Source organism: Henckelia pumila, chromosome 3, assembly GCF_033568475.1.
Source record: "Henckelia pumila isolate YLH828 chromosome 3, ASM3356847v2, whole genome shotgun sequence".
Classification (NCBI taxonomy): Eukaryota; Viridiplantae; Streptophyta; class Magnoliopsida; order Lamiales; family Gesneriaceae; genus Henckelia; species Henckelia pumila.
The window spans coordinates 132,196,121-132,217,675 of NC_133122.1; the positions used below are offsets into that span (position 1 = coordinate 132,196,121).

General features: G+C 36.0%; 1 long non-coding RNA gene across 1 annotated transcript; it reads left to right on the plus strand.

Annotated features, from left to right (window-relative positions):
• The first annotated feature begins 1,234 nt into the window (after positions 1-1,234).
• LOC140892519 (uncharacterized) lies at positions 1,235-5,726 on the plus strand. Its single transcript, XR_012152845.1, has 3 exons — positions 1,235-2,131; positions 2,917-3,148; positions 5,162-5,726. It is a non-coding gene; the product is annotated as an uncharacterized lncRNA (long non-coding RNA).
• The last annotated feature ends 15,829 nt before the right edge of the window (positions 5,727-21,555 follow it).

The window sequence follows — 21,555 nt, forward strand, 5'->3', positions numbered from 1 at the left end:
CCGATTCTATCACAAATTGAATTACATTTTCGTAAATAAAAAAACCAACAAATGACACAAAGTGAATGTCATTTTGGTAAATAATAAAACATCTAAAGGCTAAAAAAGATAAAGTCATATAAAATGACTAATTTGCTTAATAATTTTGATTTTATTGAAACTTAAGTTAGGATATAATGGTAATTTCAAATCAATTTTCAACAATTAATTAAGAATTAGTTAATTAGAGGATCTGCACTATAATAATATAGTAAAAAATATTGATAAAAATAATTTTGGATATTAACTATTTCCTTGATAAATTTTAATACTTGGTTTTTATTCAAAAAAATAAATAAATAAGTGATTGAATGGAATTTAAATATATTAAATAGTTTAATTACATAATTTAAGAAATATATATGAAAAATTTCATCCTACCCCATGGTTTTCTCCTATGTGATAGGTGGAAGCACATAATTGGTCAAATAATGCGGGTCCCACATGATTGATGTGGAGTTCCCATAATTTAAACCAATAAAAAAGTTCCATCTACCTCATGGCGTAAGATCAAAGTAACCCATCTATATATACTACGAGATCTTAAAATGTAAGATTAATTTAAGATTCTAGTTCCAATTTCACATGGCTCAGGTTCCTTATTTCGGGAACGGATACTTAAACATATTTCCACGGTTCTGACTCTGATTCTGTAAATGAAACCAATAAAATATTTCAGTTATTATTATTATTTTAAAAGATATTTCAGTTATGATTTTGGTTTCATGGTTCTTGAATCTACCTTTTTTCGACATACAACTGAGATGACGTACCACTTACAGCATTTTTTTTAAATATCTTTTTTTTCAAATGTTAAACTTTTTTTAAAAAAAATACACGTTGGGGTAACAAGACTATATATATATATAAATGAGGATTTTCAGTTGGCCAACAATATTTCCTCAGCTCGTCCCCGACTTAGTACGTTGTTTTTTTTTTTATTTTCCGCATAACTAAAACACGGTACCAGGTTTTAGTGGTGAGGGACGAGTTGGACATCATTGGTTGGGCAGCTGAAAATTTATATATATATATATATATTCTATTAACCATTAGCCTCTTTTAGAATGGTACGTTGTATGTCAAAAACAAAATTTGAAAATTTAAACTCATGCAAACAACTTTGATCCTTTGAGACGTGAGCTTATCCCACTTTTTCCAAACTTATCCCACGTATTATTCAACCGCTGTCAATTTGGTTCTCTCTCCACATCTTTCCATCTCACGGTTTCACCAGTCTCTCAAATGCTTCTTTCGGAGGAGTGCTTCCTCATCCGGTTTCGATGCTTCACTGGCTTCCAACATATCGTTGTACTCCAGGTCTACGTTCGCCGTGCCGCGGATCTTCTGCAACATCTCTCGTGCCGCCTCTTTCTTGCCCCTTTAGATGATTGAATTAGGAGTATCGGGCAATCAGAGAGCACCAACGGTCATGATCACAGCTGGAACAACATCCAGAGCAAGGGAAACCCGCCATCCATTGTGCTTCATATTCGGGGTCCCATAGTCAACAAGATTCGCCGCGAAACTGTCGATGTTGATGGCCATCTGGAAGCCGATTTTGAGGGCTCCTTCAATTGATGAAGCAAAAAAATTGAATAAATTAAATATACTACCGTGGTAACCATTTTCTACTACCCATTTTATGCTGTTAATCTTCAAATATTTGTGCCTGCAGAATTTCACATAGGAAACAATTTTCTACGAGTTTCAAGCTTCACATGGGATCGTCAAGGTATACAATTTCTCCGGTTCCTTTATTCGCTGGTTAGGTAATTCATCCTCTTTCAAATGTTGCCTCTGCTTTCATTTGTTCTGCCAAAATTCATGTTTTACAAATTTAAATTTCAATAACCACTCTTTCAAAACTATGGGGAAGTGTTCAGAAAGGTTTAGGACTCAATCGATAGATTCTGTGGATTTCTATTTTGAAGAAGAAAAAAATTGTGTTCTGAAGACACATTTTCAAAGCCTCATAATGAAAAAAAAATTATTTAACAAATGTATTTGTGATTGTGTTCGGAAATCTCAGCATCAATAGCAACTCCGTGGACTTACGGACGTCATCTTTACAATTATAGCAAATTAAATGGTGAGACCTCTTATCTCGATTGTGATGCTGTCCTTAATTACATTCTTTAGCATGTTTATTTCATTAGATTTCTATGTACTTCTCTCGGCTCTTTTATTATTTTATGTAAACATGTTTGACAAAATAACAAACTCAATGTTCAAAAATTCCGGTATTTAGTAAACGTAGTTTTTACTTAATCTGGCCTTTGTGATAACTGTGAACTATAAGTCAGTTGATTGAGTTTGCTACTCTTTTAAATGACGGCAACTGCCATGACACGGTATGTTCCTATAAAAGTTGAATCTATAAGACCCTTTTGATGTAAAATTTTTCTTTATCTTTTCTTTATTGAATTTATAATACTTTTGGATGCATAAAAGAATCAGACGTAGAGACCAACTTTTTGCATTAATAAGATTTTCTTGGTATTATTTAGTTTCATTTATCATGTTTCTAAGTGTTTAAGGGTGTGGTGACTTGATTGGGTTTATTATGAAGAATATTGGAGATAGGTAAACTTTACTGAATTCATATACATTCCCATTTTTTCTTCAAATTTATTTCTTATACATTAATTAAGTAATTATTTTAGCTTCATTTTGGTGTTTGTAAATTAAAGGATAAAACAATTTAGTTCTAAATCCGTGAGAAGTGATGAACCAAAACTTTTTGAAATCCCAAATAATTGTCTGCTATGATGTTTGGTAATTAATCTATTCATTGAATATTTTTTATTGTCATTTACTCATATATTACCTTATGTTCTATTAATTACTAACTACATCATCCATTTTGCTATGTAGCAAACGTTAATGCTTCGAACTACTTCTCATCGCAATCAAAACAATGTTGAAAGACGTCAACATCGTAAGATGCGTGAACGCAAAAGAAGACATTCATTGACACTAGAACAACGACAAAATTACCTAGCTCGACGTAGATCAACTTACTAAAGACAAAGGGCTGACATAGGTCTAAAAACAAATGAAAATTCAACCGAGACGAACTCCTCTACTACTGCTTCAAGCCACCAAGGTACGACATCTCATACAAAATTTACCAAATCAATACATGCAATCAACATATTTATACTGTAATATTTACAAATGTGTCTGTCATATTTTCTATCTTATTTTCTACCAAGGAATATGGAAGTGAAGCATATAGATTTTGCTCCTAGAAATATATATATAGTTCTGTGTAGAATCTAAAAAATAAAATCATTCATAAATGCACGAAATCTCCTACCCCTACCGCACACCACCATTAGGTTTGTTGACAAACTTAATGCATTTTCGAATAAACAATCGAAATCCCATTGAGAAATTTATTGAAGTTAAATGTTCCGTAATTTTACAATATTCATCATATACATCACATTGTCACACACATATAACTTCAAATAATAACTCAATTTGCACTAAGATATTAACAGCATATTGTAATCATAAAATGTATGACACAATATAATTTGTGTCATGATTCGGTCTTAAGCTTTCTCAACACTTCCCCATACTTTTTAAACGTATGTATGCTTGCTAAAATCAAAAAATATATGTGAATTTTGGATGTTGACAAATGAAAATAACCACATAAAAAATACCAAATCTTACCTTTCGTGACTTGAAGCAGTACTATGCCCCCGGCACATATGTCTTCTATAGAACTTGGGAATAGCGAGAGGAAATGCTAGGTTCAGCACTGTTAATGAGAATTCAAGAATGAGAAAATTTAAAGTAGTAATGTCTAAGTGAGAGCAAACAGTTTCGGCAAAGGAATTCTGTACAAGTTATTTTCTGAATACCCGGGCAGACATGTTAATGAGTTGCTTACATGTTCCTTTATTTTGTTCTTCCTTTAATGAAGAACCGGAAGAAGAATAATAGAAATTTCAAAAGACTTATATTTTCAAATTTTATAATGGTCATACCACATACAAAATAAAACACTATCAATTGCTAAACTTTACTTAAATGGAACAAATAAAATAAATATGTTGTTCAACAGCACGAATTCATGCAAGGTAACACACACGTACTCCTTTTAGTTATAATGTTGGAATACCAGTGTGTTAATGTTTAAAGCAATTTTTAGATGGAATCTATGGTTCACAAAAATATGTTGAGTGAACAAGTATTTGATTCGTACTGTGTTTGAGTTTGATGTGTTTATTAATCTTGGTGCATTTACACTTTAACAAATGTATTTGTGATTGAGACTAATATCTTTAGCATGATAGTTGTTCTAAATGTTGGTACATGCATACATCATATGAGCAAAAAATCTTTCTTTGCTTCACTTTAATTCCATATATTCTTCAACTTTCTTAAATGCTATGATTTCACTAAATAAATAAACCATATACCTAAGTACAGGTTGTGATTACCTAAATAAAAATTGTGATTTGGTTAGTATTGCATGTTTTTAATATAGATAGAGTTTGTCATGATAATTTTTTAATCTCATTTATCCTTAATTTTACAAAGTAGATCATTTATATATCTTTCCAATTTGCTTATACTATTTACTCGGTTACTTTTTTCGAAATTGATAAACCTTATAATAATTTTAAGTAACGTAGCAAATATTTTGTGCTCAATCAATGAATCCAACTTATTATGTCTTCAATATTCTTGATCATTTTAGGTGAGGAATGACTGATTGGGGTTTTAAAAACTTGCATCTATACATCCAAAATGTCGTCAAACTCTTACATTATGAATTTATGCCAACTATCTGTTAAAATATAATACGACTAGATACTTCATTCCAGCTGTGTAGATGCTTTGTTCAAGTTGAACATGTTGCAAAGGTAATTGCCTTATTATTATTATTGTTAATACAATTATATTATGAGATTTTTTGGTTAACCAACAGAATGTATGGGAAAGAATCACCTTTAGACAGTCAAAATTTTGTTTTATTTTAAACTGTATTACATCTTCCACATAGTATTCATTGATGCTTTAATATATCCATTTATTCTTTTTTTTCAGCTTTTATCATACATTATGTACCATTAAACTTTTTGTAAGCACCTTAATCCAGGTTGCCTGTGTTGATGCATATGCCTCCGATTCACCTAGATGAAATCTAGGTATGCCTTCATATTCCATGTCGTAGTGATGCGATCGTGGACAGCTCACATTCGGATCGGGTTGCGGGAAATGTTCGAGATTCATTGGAGTTTCCAGAAGGGCCGATTACAAAGCGTCGAGCTAAACAGTTCAAGGAACCTCTTCAAATGTTGATGCTAAATTATCAAGATGTGATTGGAGCACTTGAAGATTATTTTGAAATATGTTTATGCGTCATTGAAGTGTTAGAAAGTGAAAAAAATGAAGAATTCGGGATTCAGATAGAAATTGTCTCGCCTGAGCGCAACAAATTGCCGCTCGAGCGAGCATTGCGAAATTTTATTTTCTCGGGCAGAGAAATTCTCGCTCGAGCGCGAGATTCTACCGCTCGAGTGAGGTCGGGTTTTACACAGACTTTGTCATGTTGTGTGTGTGTATGAGTTTTGGTTATTTTTGAGTCTTTTTTTCCTATTTTTGAAAATAGAAACCTACTAGAAATTATTTAAGTTATATCTTTTGTAATATTTTGCATTATATTTTATTCTGAGTTGTAAACTATAAATACATTATTTTTCTGTTCATTAAGATAAATGATTATTCAGATTTCTACACATACTGTGATTAAAATTCTCTCTAGAATTTTCAAAACTTTTGCTTTACAATAAAAAAAAAACAAATTATCAAAGTTTTTCAAACTTTGTGGTGTTTGTCAATTGAATTTCACTAAAAATTGTCAGATACAAGTTATCTGAAGGTCTCTTTGAAACCAAATATTGTTTTGTGATCTTCATTGTTAATCGTTTCTCGATTAAAGGTGAAAATCCAAATTAATTATTCCTTTTGTTTTCTTCGTTTTTTTTCGTGAGTTTTACTTGTTTCAAAGATCGGAATAAACACTCGAATCTTTTGTTTATTGATTTGAGGGCACGATTGGATTATTTTCGTGTTTGCTTATCATTTTCAATAAGAATTCATATCATTTGGTATCAAGAGCAAGGGTTTTGAAACAAGTAAATATTGTTTCATTATCTTTGAATCTTATATGTTCTTCATCCTTCTTCGTTCTTCGTCCAAGCCTATTCTTCGTTAATCTCCCGAGTCTTTTCTGTCAACCTTGTTTCTCAAGTATTTGTGTTTTGTGCTACAAGCTATTTAAAAAAAATAGTCAAAAAAGAAGAAAATTCGAACCAAAAAAAAAACAAAAGTGCCGAAATTCAAAATAAAAGTGAAAAAAGTAACATTTGGCCAATTTCTTTGTCTTTGTTCATCCTTGGGTGCGAGTCAAAGTCAATGTGTCCATAATTCTCTTTGATTGTTTTTGTGCAATCTTTTTGAGTCAATTTTCAAGCGTCAAAGAGTTTTTAAACTTAAAGGTTTGATATTTTACTCTACAAAGCAAAAGCCTTATCATATATTTGAGTGAAAAAAAAGAGTTCTTGAGTGATTCGTTTGGAGTAAATTGGGAAAATTTGTGTGAGGACTTTTTATTAGTAACATTTCTTGTAGGTACCATGAACCCTAATAAAGAAGAAGAAAATCTGAACCAAGGAATTTCCAAGGCTCAAATGGAGGTGTTGGTGGGGCATTTGACTAAGATGATGAGGTCGGAGTTAGAGCCGATTCATGAACGGATGAGTAAGTTGGAGGAGAGTAGTGGTAGTGAGGTTAAAAATAAAAATAGAAAGGTGGATGAATTTGAGGATGGTGAAGAGAGTTTTGATGAAAACTGGGGTAGGGAGAGACGAGTACATAGGGATAAAAATAGGCGAGAGGCAATGCATGGAAAATACACGGAGGGGAGTAGAGATGATGAGAATATTAGTAGTATTAAGATGAAGATTCCGACGTTTCATGGGAAGTTTGATCCGGAGGCGTATCTAGAGTGTGAGAAGCGTGTGGAGTTGTGTTCGACTGTCATCACTATTCTAATCTTTAAAAAAATGATGTTGGTAGTGGTTGAGTTTGTAGATTATGATTTGATTTGGTGGGATCGGCTTGTTACCACTAGGAGGAGGTGTGGGGAGCAGCCTATTGAGACGTGGAATGAGATGAAACGAGTCATGAGGAAGCGGTTTGTGCCTAACCATTATTATCATGATATGTTTAGGCGTTTGCAGACTTTGAAGCAGGGGTCTAGGAGCGTGGAGGATTAATAAAATGAATTGAAGACCACGATGATCCGAACCAATATTGAGAAAGAAAACGAGGAAACAATGGCTCTATTTTTATGTGGACTGAATAGAAAGATCCAAGATCAAGTGGAGCTTCGTCATTGCTTTGATTTGGATGAGATGTTGCAGACGGCCATGAAAGTGGGGCAACAACTTAAGAGGATAGGGGTTGGTCAAGTTCCTTCCGTTGGAGGGTCGTCGACTTCTTGGCGTCCAAACTTTGCAAAGCGGGTGGATAGCAAACCGATTTCCAAACCAAAATCTGACACCAAATTGGAGGCACCAAAGCAAGGAGAAAAAGGTACATCTGAGACATCTAATACTCATTCTAGAGATATTAAATGTTTTAGGTGTCAAGGTATTGGCCATATTTCTAGCCAATTACCAAATAAGAAATTGATGATTGTGAATGCTTATGGTGAGATTGAGTCTGAAATTGAGGATTATGATGATATGTCTGTGTTAGAGGATCCCGATGATGAGGGATATGGGGTGGTTGTAGGAGAATTATTGTTGACTAGGAGGAGTATGAGTGCACAACATAAGGAGGAAGATATTAAGAGGCAAAATTTATTTCATACTCATTTTTTGTGAAAGAAAAAGTGTGTAGTCTTATCATAGATCGTGGGAGTTGTACGAATGCGGCAAGTTGCAAGCTTGTGGAAAAATTGAGTTTGCCTACTTCGAGGAATCCTCAACCATATAGGTTGCAATGGTTTAATGATTATGTGGAGGTAAAGGTGACTAAACAAGTTGTGGTGTCATTCTCTATTGGAAAGTATGTCAATGAGGTCTTGTGTGATATAGTTCATATGCATGCGTGTCATATTTTATTGGGTAGACCGTGGCAGTTTGATAGGAGGGTGGTGCATGATGGGTTTAAGAATAGATATTCTTTTACCTTGAAAAAGGAATCTATTGAATTGTTGCCTATGACTCCAAAGCAAGTATTGGAGGATCAAATGAAAAATAAAAAGAGAGATGAGGCCGAAAGAAAGAGTGATAAAAAAAAAAGTGAGATGGCCTTAGAAAAAAAAATTGATAAAAAAAAGATGAAAAAAATTGAGCAAAAAGAGGCAGAAAAAATATATTTATGGCCAAAAAGAGTGAGGTAAGAGAGATTCTATGTTCTCATGTTCCGCTTGTGTTGATATTTTATAAGGAGGTACTCCTTAACACAAGTGATGTAGTCAGAGATCTTCTGAGCGTTGTTATCTATCTTTTTCAGAAGTTCAAGGATTTATTTCCGGAGGAGCTACCTCAAGTATTACTACCTTTGAGGGGGATCGAACACCAAATTTATTTGGTACCCGGGAGTGCATTGTCGAATTGTCCAGCTTATAGGAGCAATCCGGAGGAAACTAAATAATTTCAAAGGCAGGTAAGTGAACTCTTGTATAAAGGTTTTGTGCGTGAGTCGAAGTCACCGTGTTTTTTGCCTGTGTTATTAGTGCCTAAGAAAGATGGATCATGGCATATGTGTGTTATTGTAGGGCTATTAACAATATTACCATCAAGTATAGGCATCCTATTCCTAGACTAGATGTATGTTGGATGAATTTCATGGCTCTAGCATATTTAGTAAAATTGATCTTAAGAGTGGGTATCACCAAATTAGGATGAGAGGTTGATGAGTGAAAAACTGCATTTAAAACCAAGTATGAGTTGTATGAGTGGTTGGTTATGCCTTTTGGGTTAACTAATGCACCTAGTACGTTTATGCATCTAATGAATCATGTCTTGCGTGCACATACTGGGAGATTTGTTGTGGTTTATTTTGATGATATATTGGTATATAGCAAGAATTTGAATGAGCATGTTGAACACTTAAGGATTGTACTAATCACATTAAGGGCTGAAAGTTTATATGTTAATTTGAAAAAGTGTGTGTTTTGTACAAAAGAGCTTGTGGTTCTTGGTTTTGTGGTAAGCGCTCAAGGGGTAAGAGTTGATGAGGAGAAGGTAAGTGCCATTCGAGATTGGCCAACGCCTACTTCAATTGGTCAATTTCGGAGTTTTCATGGTCTTGCGAGTTTTTATAGGAGATTCGTGAAGGATTTCAGCACGTTGGCAGCACCTATGACGGCAGTGATAAAGAAAAAGACTTCATTTCGTTGGATAGATGAACATGAGAAGTCTTTCAATCTTATCAAACAAAAATTAATTAATGATCCTTTATTGGTTTTACCTGATTTTTCTAACACGTTTGAAATTGAATGTGATGCATCAGGTGTTGGGATTGGAGGCGTCTTCATGCAAGCGGGAATTCCAGTGGTGCATTTTAGTGAGAAGCTTAGTAGGGCGTCTTTAAATTATCCTACCTACGACAAAGAGTTTTATGTGTTAGTGAGGGTACTCAAGACATGACAACACTACTTGAGGCCAAAGGAGTTCGTGATTCATACAGATCATGAATCTTTGAAGCATCTCAAAGGACAAAAAAATTTGAATAAGAGACATGCCAAATGGGTAGCGTTCGTAGAGACTTTTTCCTACGTTATCAAGTATAATTAAGGTAAGGAAAATATTGTAGCGGATGCGTTGTCACAGAGTTACGTGCTCTTGTCTACTTTAGATTCTAAATTCTTGGGTTTTGAGAATGTGAAAGAATTATATGCTAGTGATGTTGATTTTGGTGAGATCTATTAGTCGTGTATGTGTGGCCCAAAGGATTATAAATTTTTCATGCATGATGAATATTTGTTTAAGGAAGATAAGTTATGCATTCCTAAAACATCCATTAGAGAATTGCTTGTTAGGAAATCTCATGCTGGTGGTTTAATGGGGCATTATGGCGTCGGTAAAACATATCAAACTTTGCATGAACACTTTTATTGGCCACATATGAAGCATAATGTTGAGAAAGTGTGTGAGAGGTGTGTGACTTTTAGGAAAGCCATGTCTAGACAACAACTGAAAGAGTGGGTGCCCGGTGAGCCAACTTGTGGCTAAGGGCTTTGATGACTCTTTGTATAAACAATCTTTTGTTTAATATAATTTACACTTTTATTAATGGCAATGACTTTATCTTTCTTCATATTGTTATATTGTGATATACTATTGTTGTTTTGATAAAAACCTTGAATATACTATAGTGTATGTAAGATGTGGTAGTACATGGGGATGTCTATCATGAAACACATCTTATAGTCACTGTATATTCTAAACTGTTCCTAGTCGATTGAGCCGTCCGATAATAAGGATAAGGATCGCTCGAGTTTGAGACTAGCATTTGCGATGTAGAGTACCACGTTTCATTGGTAAGGAACATAGAGATGTTCGAAGCATGCAAATGGATATTCATACGATGAATGATCGAACTACCCTATCCGGACTTTCCAAGTGGTTATCACTTATCAAGTGGATAAAGTCCGCAGTTTTGGTTGTACACCATTAGTCCTTACTACTTGAAACATCATTGAGACTCTATATGCTAGTACTGTGCTTTGACTCATTTACTGACTCTATTGGGGTCATCAGGTGTCGGGATTGGGTACAGTTACAACACATATAGGAGTCGATGCTTTGTTGTCAAGGATTCACCACATACTTGCGAGTGTGGATATCCTATGCGATCTGAGGAGATATTAGTGTGACGAATCTCTGGCCAGAGTACATGATGTGTTTTAAGAAATGGTTTCTTAGTAGCACATGCGATGTCACTATTTGATCTTCAAGATGTATTGCATAGTTATCGAATCTCGAACAACTCTCGATTTACCAATGGTTGTTGATTCGATCGGGATATTTGGATGAAGGGACCGTACTGTACGCTAACCAAAATCTATTGGTTCTTGCAGGCACTATCAGTGATACCTAGGGAATCATGGGGCGATGTTGCTAGGCGCTCTTACCATGATTCGATGGGCAAGTCGGAAATTGTTGTTCCGAGTCACAAGGAGTTGTGAGCCCACGGCTAGCTGTATCCCTGAACCATTGAGGGTCACACAGAGTAATGGTTTTTTAATCCCCGTTGAGATAGTTAAATTTAAAGAGTTAAATTTAATGAACAAAGAAGTGGGACTTCTTATTTAAGAGTAGAGGAGTAAGATTTCCTAAAATGACATAGGGATGGGCATTTTTGGAAATCACTGAATTCGGATTAAGAAAAATTTATCTTGACTTTAAAAGGTGCAGAAATGGTTTTTGTGCACATTGATGAAATCGGTTTATCAATCAGAGTCACGATGAATTTTATATTAATTTCTGAACATGCGGGCTTTGCTTGTCAATCTTGAACTTATGACTAATGGGCCCTAAGCTGTTAGCAGCCTACATTATAAATAAGTTATTGCAGTACAGAAATTACAACAACACAGGTCACAAAATAATTTTCGAAAACCCTATTTTCTTAAGTGTGGCCGCCGCCCCCTCCCCTTTGTTCGGGAAAATCCAGTCTGTGAATTTTGAATTACAGTCTGGTTTAACGGATCAAATTCGTTAATTCTCTTCGTAGAAACTTCTGATAGATTTTCTAGTGCAATCTATCAGAGGGATTAAATCTCTGTTCGTGGACCTGATTGAAGAACAGTTCGTCCATCAGTTCCTGGGAGATACAACAAGAGCAGAGCAATCTGTTGGTGTCCATAATCTCGATTCGAGATTGGAGGTAAAAATTTATAATTGTTATTTAATTTTTACACACACACAATTTAATCGTAAAGTTTTGATACCCATTATGGAATCGTTCCATATAAAAAATTTTAAACTTCCGCTGCTCTGGGTATCAATTCTGATTGATCTGATCGCATTTCTCCAACAGTGGTATCAGAGACAGGTTGCTCAGATCAAGCGATTAAATTGATCGATTGTACAAAAAATTTTTAGCCTCGGTTTTTTGAAACAAAATAATTTTTTTTTTAAATTAAAAATTTTTCGGGCAAAAACACGGGCAGCGATTGGATCGCCGCCCGGGGGGCAGCGAGAGTCGCTGCCCTAGGGGCAGCCGGGCTGCCCGGCCCGAGCCCTTTTGGGGCGCGGGCAGCCCGGGAGAGTCCCGGGCGGCCCGCGGAAAAATTAATTTTTAATTTTTAAAATTAAAATTTTAATATGTTAAAATTCTATTTTTGGTCCGATCGAAAATTGTTTTTGATTGGTCCACGAGGCGTCGGATCGAATTGTTCGAGTCCGAAAATTTTAAAATTGATTTTTGGATAAATTTGAATTTTTGGAAAATTTATAAATTTTATCCGTTAAATCAGATTTTATGAAATTAATTATTTTGGTACAATTGAAGATAAGATATGATCTTATGGAAATATTGAGTAAAATATGATTTTATGTATAAAATTGGATTTTATATGTAAAATATGATTTTATTTGATAAAAAGATAAAATATGATTTTGTATGTAAAATAAGATTTTATATATGGAATATGATTTTATCTTTTTAATTTAAATTGTCATTGCATGTTATCCAATAAATTAATTTTGAATTAAATGTTATTGGATAAGGATGATCGATTGCCATGACCAATTTTGTAGGTGTATGTTAGGAATTTACATTTGTTTTTATTGTTGTTGGATTTATTAATGGGCCTGGTTTATGTCCCAATATGAATTGTCATATGTAATAAAAGTGAGTCTGGTTTATGGCCCGTTCCCACCCCTTAAAATGTATCCCCTACTTGTCATTGTTATTTATTGTAAATACATTAGATTTAGTGGAAGATGAAGATTTGAAGACGGAGGTGGGCCCAGCAGACAATAAAGACTGAAGAAATGTAAATTGGAAGCACAATGTAATAGGATTGCATTGCATACCTGCATATTACCTAGGATTGGACTAAGACTCGTGATTGGCAACCACGGGTCGATTAGAAATGGAATCGATCATCCTATATAATATGTGATATTATTGTTGTATGCATGTTTTAGACTAAATTGTGTGAATCCGGCAAGCATACAAAATTTTAAATGATGAGACAAATTTTCAAAATTAAAATCCCTCATTTTAAATATGATTTAAAATTGATATCAAGATAAATAAAGGAAATTTAAAATTGTTTAAATGTTCCTACCTTCCATCAACGATCAATGTATGAGATGCTACCCGCGGATACGGTCCGGCTCATATTATTGGGGGGCCCGTTCGTCGGAAAGCTGTACATTGGATCGACACATGTTGTAAGTTGGGTGGAACTCCCATGGGATCGGCTCATATTATTGGGGGATCCACATGGCGACCGTCCATCACAACTTAATATTGATGGGTCATCTTGACATCTCACAATAAACGGCGTCATATTATTGGGCCCTTATTTGACATAAGGTAAAAACGTGGAGGTTGCTTTGGAAGCAATTGGGCTCTATCTTTTGAAAATTATGGTTGGCTGATATTATTCGGGACCATAGTTTGTCAATTGGACTCCATGTTCTCACTAAGGAAAATAGTTTCCCGTTTTCACTAGAGGGTAGTGAAATCGTTAAAATAGTGGGAGTGAGATTCATAAAATAAATTTCGCTTATTTTATGTCTTAGTAAATTAATTAAACAATCACTGATATTTGTCTGTTTCTTTTCAGTATTTCATAAAGATGAATTCGCGTAATCCATTTTTCTCGATCCTCGAACAAAATAAATTGACTGGCGCAAACTATACGGAATGGTTCCGTAAGTTGAAGATTGTCTTGACTTCGGAGAAGATGCTCTACGTGTTAGAAAAATCTCCTCCGAAGGAAGCACCAGCTGACATAAGTTCAGAAGAGTTAGCCAAACTTGATACATGGTGGGACCATGATATCAAGGCCAAATGCTATATGCAAGCCTCGATGTCTGATGAACTCCAGAGGCGATTTGAGGACACCGTGAATGCTGCTGACATTCACGTACAACTCAAGGAACTTTTTGGGGCTCAATCGAGAGCTGAAAGGTTCGCTACTGTAAAAGAGCTAATGACGTGTCGCATGCGTGAAGGGACTTCGGTCCGTGATCATGGGGTACGAGTGATTTGGCTCATACAGAAGTTGGTAACGCTTGATTTGGTGTTGGAGCATGAACTCAACGTGGACTTATTACTTCTATCTCTTCCTTCTTCGTTTGACGGATTTGTGGTGAATTTCAATATGAACAAGATAGAGGCCTCCCTTGAAGAGATGGTCAATATGATTGTAATATATGAATCAACTTTAAAGAAGGATAAACCGGCTTTCTTGGTGGGCTCCTCTTCTTCTGCTAAGAAGGGGCCAAGTACAAAGGGTAAGAAACGTTCTGCCCCACCCAAGAAAACCGAACCCGAGAAGAAGTACAAGACAAAGGCTTCAAACATGGAAAAGTCCAAGGATGTTTGCCATTACTGCAAGAAGCCCGGTCATTGAAAACGTAACTGCAAGGAATATCTAGAGCAGTTGCGAACTGCGAAGGGTATGTTCTATATTGAAATAAATGTTTCACTTAATACTACTTCTTGGGTATTGGATACCGGATGTGGATCTCACATTTGCAATGATTTGCAGGTGATGACAAGAAGTCGCAGGCTTAGAATGGGTGAGACCTAGCTGAGGCTCGGAAATGGTTCCAGAGTTGAAGCTAAAGCTGTGGGAGATGTTTATTTAATTTTGCAGAACGATTTTAAGTTACTTTTGAGAGATGTTTTATTTGTTCCAGATTTGATTAAAAACATTATTTCTGTTTCTATGCTTGATAGAGATGGTTATTCTTGCAATTTTGTGAATGAGATTTGCAATATTTACAAGAATGAATGTTTGATTGGAAATGGATAACTTGAAAACGATCTATATAACTTAAAATTAAAAGACGTTCCAATAAATTATGTTAATAAACCGGTAACAACAAACAAAAGGAAAATCGATAGTCAAAATCCGGCAAACCTTTGGCATGCTAGGCTAGGTCATATTTCCTCAAGGAGGATGAACAAGCTAGTGGGAGAGGGCATGTTTGATATGTCTGATATTAACTCTCTACCTACTTGTGAGTCCTGCCTGAAAGGAAAAATGACTAAATCTCCTTTTAAGGGGAAACCTGAGCGTAGTCAAAATCTGTTGGATTTGATCCATACAGATGTTTGTGGTCCATTTAGAATTGGTACTCAATATGGCCACACCTACTTCATTACCTTTACTGATGATTATTCTAGGTATGGGTATTTATATTTAATGAAATATAAGTCTGAAGCATTTGAAAAGTTCAAAGAATTCAAGGCTGAAGTAGAAAACAAGCTAGGTAAAAGTATTAAAGCACTTCGATCGGATCGAGGTGGAGAATACTTGAGTACCGAGTTTTTGGACTATCTGAAGGAGAATGGGATTCTCTCTCAGTGGACTCCTCCTATGACACCACAGCTGAATGGTGTATCGGAGCGTCGTAATCGAACTTTGTTGGACATGGTTCGATCAATTATGAGCTTCACTGAGCTTCCACCTTCGTTTTGGGGCTACGCGCTTGAAACGGCGGTATTGTTGTTGAAAAACATCCACACTAAAGCAGTGGACAAAACACCATACGAGTTATGGAATGGCAAAGCTCCTAAGTATTCGTACTTGAGGATTTGGGGATGTCCTACTTACGTGAAGCAGACAGTGGGAGATAAGTTGGATAGTCGATCCACCTTATGTTATTTTGTAGGGTATTCGAAGAATTCAATCGGATATTATTTCTGTCATCCTGCTGAAACAAAGGTGTTTGTTTCAAGGAATGCCACCTTCTTGGAGAAGGAGTTCTTATTGGATAAGAAAGGCGAGATGATGGAACTCGAAGAAATTCGAGAAGAACCCGAAATATAAAATAAAGATCCTACACCTCAGGAACCATTGATAGACATGCCTATACCTAGAAGATCCGAGAGGACTTCTAGACCTCCTATTCGATATGGTCTTCTTCTTGAAGGGGATCAAGATGAACCCGATGTTGGATGTGATCCAAGAAACTTCAAGGAAGCAATTTCTGATGCGGATTCAAATTTATGGCTTGAAGCTATGATGTCGGAAATAGATTCGATGCATACAAATCAAGTTTGGTCTTTAGTAGATCCTCCCAATGGAATTGTTCCAATAGGGTGTAAATGGATCTACAAGAGAAAGCTTGGGCCTGATGGTAAGGTATTGACCTACAAGGCACGATTGGTGGCGAAAGGTTACACTCAAAGACAAGGAGTTGACTATGATGAAACCTTTTAACCAGTTGCAATGTTCAAGTCCATAAGAATCCTTATTGCCATAGCTTCTTGGTATGACTATGAGATATGGCAAATGGATGTGAAGACTGCATTTCTTAATGGAAACATTAAGGAAGAGATCTATATGATGCAGCCTGAGGGATACACATCTATGGGAAGCGAGCATAAGGTATGCAAGCTTCAGAGATCAATCTATGGTCTAAAACAAGCATCAAGAAGTTGGAACCAGAAATTTGATGAAACAATAAAGGATTTTGGTTTCATCAAGAACCCGGAGGAACCATGCGTGTACAAGAAAGTAGTTAAGGATGCTGTGACATTCTTAGTACTTTATGTTGATGACATCCTACTCATTGGTAATGATGTAGGGATGTTGCAGTCAACAAAGATATGGTTATCAGGTAGATTCTCGATGAAGGATTTGGGTGAGGCATCCTATATTCTAGGGATACAGATCTATAGAGATAGATCTAAGAGAATGATAGGACTCACTCAAGCAACCTACATCGACACCATATTGAAACGGTTTTCAATGGATGGGTCCAAGAGAGGACATCTACCTATGTGTCATGGAGTTTCTCTATCCAAGTCTATGTGTTCCAAGACTGATGAAGAGATAGAGAAAATGACACATGTACCATATGCGTCAGCCATAGGTAGTATCATGTATGGGATGATATCTACCAGACCAGATGTAGCATTTTATCTGAGTGTCACGAGCAGATATCAAGCTAATCCCGGTCAAATGCATTCGAAAGCCGTGAAGGACATTCTTAAGTACTTACAAAGGACTAAGAATATGTTCATGGTATATGGAGGAAGAGAACTAAAATTGGAAGGCTATACCGACTCAAGCTTCCAAAGTGACGTGGATGACTCGAAGTCAACCTCTGGATTTGTGTTCATGCTCAATGGCGGTGCTGTCTCTTGGAAGAGTTCCAAGCAGGACACCACAGCGGATTCCACCACTGAGGCAGAATACATTGCAGCATCAGCTGCTGCTAAAGAGGCCGTTTGGATGAGGAATTTCGTCCAAGAGTTGGGCGTCATTCCTGAAGTTGTTGGTCCAGTCTCGGTGTACTGTGACAACACGGGTGCCGTTTCTCAGGCAAAGGAACCAAGATCTCATCAAAGATCCAAACACGTACTGAGGAAATACCACATCATCCGGGAGATTGTGGAAAGAGGAGACATCACTGTCGAAAAAGTGGCCTCTGCAGACAATATCGCTGATCCACTTACTAAGCCCTTGCCAGGACCATTATTTGACAAACATCGCGAAGCAATGGGTATACGTAGTATGACTAGTTGGCTTTAGGGCAAGTGGGAGATTGAAAGAGTGGGTGCCCGGTGAGCCAACTTGTGGCTAAGGGCTTTGATGACTCTTTGTATAAACAATCTTTTGTTTAATATAATTTACACTTTTATTAATGGCAATGACTTTATCTTTCTTCATATTATTATATTGTGATATACTATTGTTGTTTTGATAAAGACCTTGAATATACTATAGTGTATGTAAGATGTGGTAGTACATGGGGATGTCTATCATGAAACACATCTTATAGTCACTGTATATTCTAAACTGTTCCTAGTCGATTGAGCCGTCCGATAATAAGGATAAGGATCGCTCGAGTTTGAGACTAGAATTTGCGATGCAGAGTACCACGTTTCATTGGTAAGGAACATAGAGATGTTCGAAGCATGCAAATGGATATTCATACGATGAATGATCGAACTACCCTATCCGGACTTTCCAAGTGGTTATCACTTATCGAGTGGATAAAGTCCGCGGTTTTGGTTGTACACCATTAGTCCTTACTACTTGAAACATCATTGAGACTCTATATGCTAGTACTGTGCTTTGACTCGTTTACCGACTCTATTGGGGTCATCAGGTTTCGGTATTGGGTACAGTTACAACACATATATGAGTCGATGCTTTGTTGTCAAGGATTCACCACATACTTGCGAGTGTGGATATCCTATGCGATCTGAGGAGATATTAGTGTGACGAATCTCTGGCCAGAGTACATGATGTGTTTTAAGAAATGGTTTCTTAGTAGCACATGCGATGTCACTATTTGATCTTCAAGATGTATTGCATAGTTATCGAATCTCGAACAACTCTCGATTTACCAATGGTTGTTGATTCGATCGGGATATTTGGATGAAGGGACCGTACTGTACGCTAACCAAAATCTATTGGTTCTTGCAGGCACTATCAGTGATACCTAGGGAATCATGGGGCGATGTTGCTAGGTGCTCTTACCATGATTCGATGGGCAAGTCGGAAATTGTTGTTCCGAGTCACAAGGAGTTGTGAGCCCACGGCTAGCTGTATCCCTGAACCATTGAGGGTCACACAGAGTAATGGTTTTTTAATCCCCGTTGAGATAGTTAAATTTAAAGAGTTAAATTTAATGAACAAAGAAGTGGGACTTCTTATTTAAGAGTAGAGGAGTAAGATTTCCTAAAATGACATAGGGATGGACATTTTTGGAAATCACTGAATTCGGATTTAGAAAAATTTATCTTGACTTTAAAAGGTGCAGAAATGATTTCTGTGCACATTGATGAAATCGGTTTATCAATCAGAGTCACGATGAATTTTATATTAATTTCTGAACATGCGGGCTTTGCTTGTCAGGCTTGAACTTATGACTAATGGGCCCTAAGCTGTTAGCAGCCTACATTATAAATAAGTTATTGCAGTACAGAAATTACAACAACACAGGTCACAAAATAATTTTCGAAAACCCTATTTTCTTAAGTGTGGCCGCCGCCCCCTCCCCTCTGCTCGGGAAAATCCAGTCTGTGAATTTTGAATTACAGTCTGGTTTAACGGATCAAATTCGTTAATTCTCTTCGTAGAAACTTCTGATAGATTTTCTAGTGCAATCTATCAGAGGGATTAAATCTCTGTTCGTGGACCTGATTGAAAAACAGTTCGTCCATCAGTTCCTGGGAGATACAACAAGAGCAGAGCAATCTGTTGGTGTCCATAATCTCGATTCGAGATTGGAGGTAAAAATTTATAATTGTTATTTAATTTTTACACACACACAATTTAATCGTAAAGTTTTGATACCCATTATGAAATCGTTCCATATAAAAAATTTTAAACTTCCGCTGCACCGGGTATCAATTCTGATTGATCTGATCGCAGTTCTCCAACAACAACCACATAGATTGTATACTACACTTCTTGTTCCTAGTGAACCATGCGTAGATATTTCTATGGATTTTGTTTTAGGACTACCGAGATCTAAAACGGGAGGGACTCTATTTTTATTGTGGTTGATATGTTTTCAAAAATGGCTCATTTTATTGTGTGCATAAATCTGATGATGCTTCTCATGTTGCGGATTTATTTTTTAATGAAGTTGTTAAATTTCATGGCATGCCTAGGAGTATTGTGTCTGATAGGAATACTCGTTTCTTGAGATAATTTTGGAAAACATTATGGTGCAAAATTGGTACTAAATTGCTATTTTCTACTACATGTCATCCTCAAATGGATGGTCAAACTGAAGTCTTTAATAGAACGTTAGGAACTATGTTGCGTACTATAATTAAAAAGAATTTGAAAAGTTGGGATGAATGTTTGCCTTTTGTTGAGTTTGCGTACAATCGTAGTGTACATTCTACTACAAATTTTTCATATTTTTAAGTTGTTTATGGTTTTAATCCATCAACTCCGTTGGATTTGATGCATTTACCTATGAGTGAAAGGGTTAACATGGATGGAAAGAAGAAAGCTGAATTTGTGAGAAATTTGCATGAGAAAGTGAAGACGAACATTGAAAAAAATAACTTACAATATACCAAGCAAGAAAAAAAAGTTAAAAAGAAGGTCGTGTTTGAACCAGGTTATTGTGTTTGGTTGCACTTGAGAAAAGGTAGGTTTTCAGAGAAGCGGCGTTCTAAGTTCCTACCTAGGGGTGAGGGACATTTTTAAGTCTTGGAGCGAATCAACGACAATGCCTACAAATTTGATTTGTCAGTTGAGTATAATGTGAGTACTATATTTAATGTTTCTGAGTTATCGTTGTTTGATGTAGATGATGATCGAGATTTGAGGACAAATCCTTTTCAAGAATGGGAGGATGATGCGATCGTGGACAGATCGCATGCGGATCGTGTTGCGGGGAATGTTCGAGATCCATTGGAGTTGCCAGAAGGGCCGATTACAAGGAGTCGAGCTAAACAGTTCAAGGAAGCTCTTTAAATGTTGATTCTAAATTATCAAGATGAGATTCGAGCACTTGAAGATCATTTTGGAATATGTTTATGCGTCATTGAAGTATTAGAAAGTGAAGAAAAGGAATAATTCGGGTTTCGGATAGAAAGTATCTCGCCCGAGCGCAACAACCTGCCGCTCGAGCGAGCATTGTGAAATTTTATTTTCTCGAGCAGAGAACTTCTCGCTCGAGCGCGAGATTCTACCGCTCGAGCAAGGTTGGGTTTTACACACACTTTGGCATGTTGCGTGTGTGTACGAGTTTTGGTTATTTTTGAGTTTTTTTTCCTATTTTTGGAGATAGAAACCAACTAGGAAATTTTCTAAGTAGTATCTTTTGCAATATTTTGCGTTATCTTTTATTTTGAATTGTAAACTATAAATACATTATTTTTATGTTCATTAAGATAGATGATTATTCAGATTTCTACACTTAGTGTGTTTAAAATTCTCTCTAGAATTTTCAAAGCTTTTGCTTTACAATCAAAAATCAAACTTATTAAAGTTTTTCAAACTTTGTGGTGTTTGTCAATTGAATTTCACTGAAGATTGTTAGATACAAGTTATCTGAAGGTCTCCTTGAAACCAATTGTTTCGTGATATTCATTGTTAATCGTTTCTCGATTAAAGGTGAAAATCTAAATTAATTATTTCTTTTGTTTTCTTCGTTTTTTCTGTGAGTTTTACATGTTTCAAAGATCGGGGAAAACACTTGAATATTTTGTTTATTGATTTGAGAGCACGATTGGATTATTTTCGTGTTTGCTTATCATTTTCAATAAGAATTCATATCACGTAGGCAATCTAGAAGAATAAAT